A 7117-nucleotide genomic window follows, 5' to 3' on the forward strand; every position below is an offset into this window, starting at 1 on the left:
AAAAGTTGTCTAACATTTTTTGGTCAATTTCATTTCATTTTGAGCTTTAGCTTTCCTTTTACAATTCTTTTAGTACTATGTAACAACTTAATACCTCACAATTGTTTTTCTCTATTCTGTTTTTTTACATTTTAATTGATTTTTTACAGTTAAGATTTTTCTAAAGCAATTTATTATTTTTTCAATTAACTAGAATGTTATATTCTTACCCACAACCTTTTACTGATGGGAGGGAGAGATAAAACCAAATTTTATAATGAATATGAAAAGTTAAGTATACTGTCCATGTCAGAATATAGGATAGTCCCTCTTCCAAGAAAGGTCCAGATGGTCAGATTTCCCTAGCTATTTGGAATTCTCTTTCTTAAATAAGATATTTTCCTTTTTAATTGTTATGCAGAACTTAATACATACTAAAAAGATAATCATTTAAAAAACAAAAATATAAATTAAATCTCAATTTTTATTATTTTTTTGTTTTTTCTTAATTTCTCAATAAATCTTATCCCCAAGAAACTTATCCATTATATGAAAGAATATCAAAATGGCCAAGACAGTTCAGCAAATTCATCTAATCAACAAATTCATCTAATCAGCAGGTTAATCAAAGATGACATTATATTCAATGTTCAACATACACATCCATCTTCTCTTTCTCCCAAGGAAGTACATTTTCATTGTTCTTTGGAGTCGTTTGGTTATCATAATTTCACAGCATTTGTTTTCCACTGTTTTGTTTTATTGATCCTTATTATTTTTTAAAATTTATATTGTTATAGTTTATATTTATGCATGCACACACAGATTCCTAATTCTGCTTACTTTACAATATTTCATATTAGCTTTTACCCAAACAATCTTGAAGATAGCTGGAGTCAAGAAAAATTGAGTAAAAATCTTGCCTGAAATAGTCTTAAATACTTGCTATGTGAGTGACGCTCTTCAAATCACCCCTAGACTCAGTTTTTCATCTAAAAAATAGAGATTATAATAACAGTTACCTATCATTTCTGTTGTAAGAATCAAACAACATAATATTTAGATTGTCCCAAAAGTCTTGGTGCATTTTTAAAGCTTTTATACCTTAAACTTTCAAGATTTAATACCTTAAAACTGTATTCAGCCTTTCAGGATATACTGTATTTAAAAGCACTTTGCAAACCTTAAAGTGCTATATAACTGCTAGCACTTATTTCCAGTTCTTCACCACTAGGAAAAAGCATTGCTGTAAATATTTTGCTATATGTGGGGCCTTTTTATCATTGGTCCCTTTAGGCTACCTCTCTCTTTTAGTGAGATGTTTGGAAAAAAGAGGATAGATGGTTTAGGAATTTTCTCATCAATATTTCAAGTTATTTTCTATATACTGCTTTAAAAAAATCCTAAATAGATAAACAAGTTGCCTGTCCATTCACAATGCTCTCTTTAAGACAGTTCCAACTCTTTTTCATTTCTTAAAAATGTAATCGTTATGCAGTTAAAATCATCTCTTTTGCAAATGAAGAAAATGGGTACCAGAGGGATTTTATGACTTATCACCATTATTTGGCTAACAAGTAGTTGGCCTGAACTTTGAATACAAATTTTCTAATTACAAGTCAAGAAAAGGACATGTGTATTTATTAAGCATTTACTATGTGCCAGGTAATGTTTTAAGTGCTAGGAATACAATTTTGTTCTTTACTTATTAAGTTTTGTTTGTCTCTTTGTGACCCTATTTGGGGGTTTCTTGCCAAAAACACTGGAGTGGTTTGCCATTTTTTCCTCCTTAAAACTGAAGAAACTGAGGCAAACAGAGATAAATGACTTATCCAGGGTTATCCAGCTGGTAAATGTCAAATGCTACATTTGGACTTAGGAAGATGGTCCTTCCTGTTTCAAGGTCCAGCACTCTATCTAATGGGACTCCCTACTGCCCAAAAAATACAATTATAAACAAAAATAAGCACAGTCCATGATCTCTAAAAGTGTATATTCTAATGACAATATCTCAAATGAGACTGAAAAGAGAAAGGGGGAGAAAATCCCATATGAGGTGAGAAGGAGAGAGAACATGGATCCCCAATTTTCAGAAAATAATCATTAAAAATTTTACGGGCAGGTTTAAATAAATATATCATTTTTTAAAAGTCCCCGTGCAGTAGAGAATAGTTGAAGGAGTCAAAAGAATGCCTCAAAAAGGAATGAAGCAATAAATATGGGTGAAAGGAATACTTTCTTTTAAATAAAGGTTTAAGAGGAAGGGAATTCAAGGGTAGAATGGTCATCTAGGGTGGGAGATCTGGCCATGGCATTGAAAAAAGTCCAGAGTCAGAATCTGTACCCAGAGAGGGAGTCTGGTAATCACTTATTATACCATGTTGCTTAATAAGTAAAACAGCCTAAATTAGGTCCCATTTTCTACTTCCCTTGGGAGACATAATTTTTGAGAAAATGCAACTAGCAATTCATTTTGTATATTTCCCAGATATTTGTTTTTCCAGTCCATTCCTATATGGTTCTTCCCCTCAGAAGTGCTTCCTACCAGTGACAAAGAGATGGCAGTTCTTGCTGAGTTCATAAAGCACTTTGGAATTCTTCAGGATGAAAGACATTCAATAAACACATGCTGATGACCAGGCAGGTAGCCCAGTTTGCAGTGAATTAAGCATTTATTTTGATGGGAACAAGCGGTAATGTGATCTTTTTGAGAAAAAAAATAATAATGCAGTAAGATCCTGATATAACATGATATGAAATTGCTAACACAATAAAGTTTTATGCCATGTTGCCCTCTCTATGAATGCTGTCTGGGAATATACCTGCTAAGGAATGCTGTGCAGATAACTAAGTCAATGAGGCTTCTACTCAATGAGAAGCTCACTCCATAGCAGGCTGATGTGAGAGGTAAAAGGGCTAATGTAATTTTGGATTGCATTAATAGGAACATTACCAATCAATTAATCAATAAATATTTGTTAAGTACATACTACATATCAAGTAATATGAGAGGAACTATGATACTAAGATAATGGTACAGCCCCTGCCCTGATGGTCCTTATGTTCCATAAAGAAAAATTATATAGATATAATATAAATTAGCACATGGAAACCAAAAAATATATTATATAAATTAGCATATGGAAAACAAATAATCACTAATTTGTGGGAGAAATAATTAGTAGTTGAAGACATCAGAAAAATCCCACATATAAAGTAGAATCTGAACTGGGCTTTGGAGGAAATTGAGGATTCTAAAATGCAAATAAGAGGGAGAGAAGATATTTCCATACAAGAGTAACAATGTGTGCAAAAGTATGGACATGGGAGGTGGAGTATCAGATACAAACATCAATAAAGATAATTTGTCTAGAATGTATCACGTGTGAATACGGATAATGTATATTAAGACTGGAAAGATAGGTTAAAACTAATTTTTGAAGGGATTTAGATGTCAGAGAAATTTGTATTTTTTCTGAAAGTGATTAAAAGCCAATGGAGTTTATAGGGGATCAACATGGCCAAATCTGTGCTAATTTAAGAATTTTATTTTATCAGCTATTTAGAGGATTACCTGAAAGAAGAAAGACTTGAAGAATGGGATCCAGTTAGGAGGCGACTGGCAAAAATCTAGTCAAGAGATGATGAGAATCTGAGTGTGAACAGAGAGGAGAGGATGGATTCAAGAGATAATAGATTCAATGTTGAATCATTAAGACTTGGTAACTGATTGGATACTACATGAGGGAAGTGAGATGTCAAGGAAGATGGCAAGTTCACAATTTTGGATGACTGCAGTTCTGGTGGTCCCCTAGATAGAGTCAGGGGAAGTTCAAAAAGGGGAGGATTTGGGTGAATAGATAATGAAATCTCTTTTAGCTGTAATAAATTTGAGATGCCTATAAAAACAGCCAATATGAAATTGATAAAAGGCAATTGATAAAATGTGCCTGGAGCTCAAGCAAGAGATTAAGGTTGGGTCCATCAATCTAGGAATCATTTTCACAGACATGAGAACCGATACCTATGATAGAGAATGGGGATAATCAGGAAAGTGAATATATAAAGAAGAGATGCAACCTTGAGAGGTACTCCCAGTCAGGGTTGGGGCTATGGATGATGATATAAAAAGGGGCCTGGGAAAAAGGATACTTAGGAGAATATTACCATGAAAAAATCCATAAAGTTTAGGATATCTGAGAGGAGAGGGTGCCATGTTTTAGAGAAGTGGAGATGTGGCATGAGAAAAAACATGCATACTACAGTGTCCAAAGCATACATATAGCTATTAATATAATATGAATATAATGGCTATTGGACTCTGTCTTTGTCAGATCAAATCCTGAATATTAGCTTCTATTATCCTATAGGTACAAAATATTAGAACAATAATAATATTCCATCAAAATTACACACAACATTAACTCATCCATTCCTCAACTGTTGAACATCTCCTCAATTACCAATTCTTTGTCACCACAAAAATAGCTTCTATAAATATTTTTGGACATATTAATCCTTTTCCTTTCTCTTTGATCTCTTTGGGGTATAGGTCTCATAGCTGAATCTAAAGGTATTCACAGGTATATGCTGGTGATGGAATACTACTGTGCTCAAAGGAATAATAAACTAGAGGAATTCCATGTGAACTGGAATGACTTCCAGGAATTGATGCAGAGTGAAAGGAGCAGAACCAGGAGAACATTATGCACAGAGATGGATACACTGTGGTAAAATCGATTGTAATGGACTTGTCTACTAACATTAATGCAATGACTCAGGACAATTCTGAGGTATTTATGGAAAAGAATGATACCCACATTCAGAGGAAGAACTACAGGAGTGTAAACACAGAAGAAAAACAACTGCTTGAACACGTGGTTTGATGCGAACATGATTGGTGATGTAGACTTGAAACGACCACCCCAGGGCAACTATCAATAATATGGAAATAAGTCTTGATCGATGACACATGTTAAAACCAATGGAAATGCATGTCTGCTATTGGGGGCAGGTGAAGGAGGGGTAAAGGGGAAAGTAAAAACATAAATCATGTAACCATGGAAAATTTTTCTAAAAAATAAAACAAATAAAAAAATAAAGGTATGCACAGTTTTATAACTCTTTGGGTATAGTTTCAAATTGTTCTCCAGAAAGGTTGGGCCAATTCCCAACTCTGCTACCAGTTTATGAATGTATCTATTTTCTCTCATTCTCTTTAGCATTTTTAATTTCTGATAGTTGTGTGGTGGTACCTCAGAATTGTTTTAATTTGTCTTTCCCTAATCAATAGTAATTTAAAGCATATTTTAAAAATATAGTCATTATTGGTCTGGTTTCTTCTTCTAAAAATTGCCAGTTCATATCCTTTGATCATTTATCAGTTGTGGGGAATGGCTCTTATTTTTATAAATTTGACTCAGTTTCCTACAAATTTTATAAGTGAGGCCTTTATCAGGAAAACATGCTCTAAAATTTTTCAATATCATTTCATTATCTATGATACCTTTTAGCAAAATATAATTTTCCTGATTATCTTTCTTAATTAGGTTTATTTTGTTTTTGCTTTGTCTGAGATCACAATCACCACCCCTGAATTTTTTTTCAGTTGAAGCTTAATAGATTCTGCTCCAACTTTTCTATTACCCCCTGCCAACTCTCATGGATGTATAAAATTTGATAACAAATGTTAACCTCAAAAATTGCACACTTATTAAGAGTTTATAGAAAGAAAGCTAGAAGGGACCCTATAGATCATCTAGTCTAATGCCTTTAATATGATTACAGATGAAATATGGTTGCCCACTTTGCTTAACTGATGTAAACTATCCCGTTGGAAGTTAGTAGCAGAGATAGGATTAAACGAAGACTTATTGATGTTCAGTTGTTTCAGTCTTGTCACACTATTTGCAGTTTTTTGGAAAAGATCCTAGAGTGGTTTGCCATTTCCTTTTCCAGCCCATTTTACAGATGAGGAACCTGAGGCAAACAGGGTTATGTGACTTGCCCAAGATCACCCCATTTGAACTTAGGAAGATGTGTTCCTATTTCCCAGTCCAGTGCTCTATCCACTGTGCTACCTAGCCACAACAGTGCTCACTATTTAAACACTCAAAGGAAATGTTCAAGTGACTACAGGGAACTTAAACTGCACAAGTAAGTGGTAGAAAGCTGGCCTTGGTTCAGGGAGATCTAAAACTAAATGTTGTCTCTCTTATGCAAGTCACTCAATTATCTTTCACTTCTCCAAGAAAGCTTACTAAACCCATAAAATTTAGAGAAGTTTTTAACCTGTATCAGTGGAAAGAATTTTCTCATTCCGGAGTTCTTTATTTCAATGAAATCACAGATCTGGTCCCTCCTTAAGTAATAGTCGATATTTGTTTTAAGTCTTTTCGATACCAGTACCTCTTATGGATATAGATTCATTTCATCTCCATTGCAGCCCTGAGAAGCCTGCAGAGAGGCTGAAAACTATGATCTTCAAATTAAAAATGAGGAGATGATGGCTCAGAGAAATGAAAAGACCTGCCCAAGGTCACACAGCTACAAAGTAAGAATATCGAGATAAGTCTTGAACCCATTTTTCATGACCCCAGGTCCAATATCTGTTCATTACACAGCCTTATCACATTCTCCCAAATTGTAGCAATGTGATTCTCTAATAGTTGCTGGGTGCAGCCAAACAGCTTTCTAATGTATTTCAATGTTTCTGAAGCAGTATTTATCTTCGGCTGAGTTCCAAGATCATTCCTTGTGTGCAGGTGCTGATGATAAAAGGGTTTGGTGTGAGAAGGGGCTGCCTCTCACACTCAGACACTCCCTTTCCTTGCCAGCTCTGTTTGTGTTTATGTAAGCAAAAAAAAACGTAGCATGCATTATATTTTTATGAGCCTTGCGATTTATTCTGTTTTGTTGTCAGACCTTTGGGAATGCATTCTATAAACTTTATTGAGACAAGATATCTAGAGGCGTTTGCATATATGTGAGCTCAGCACAATATTACTTTTTAATGCACTTTTGACTTTGCAGAGAGAGGATACAGTAAAAAATGTAAAACAGTCATAGTTGGGTTTCTTTTATTACCGACATTTCCCTTTCCTAGGTTAAAAACAAACAACAACATGATTCAGTGGGA

Source organism: Gracilinanus agilis, chromosome 3 (assembly GCF_016433145.1).
Source record: "Gracilinanus agilis isolate LMUSP501 chromosome 3, AgileGrace, whole genome shotgun sequence".
Classification (NCBI taxonomy): Eukaryota; Metazoa; Chordata; class Mammalia; order Didelphimorphia; family Didelphidae; genus Gracilinanus; species Gracilinanus agilis.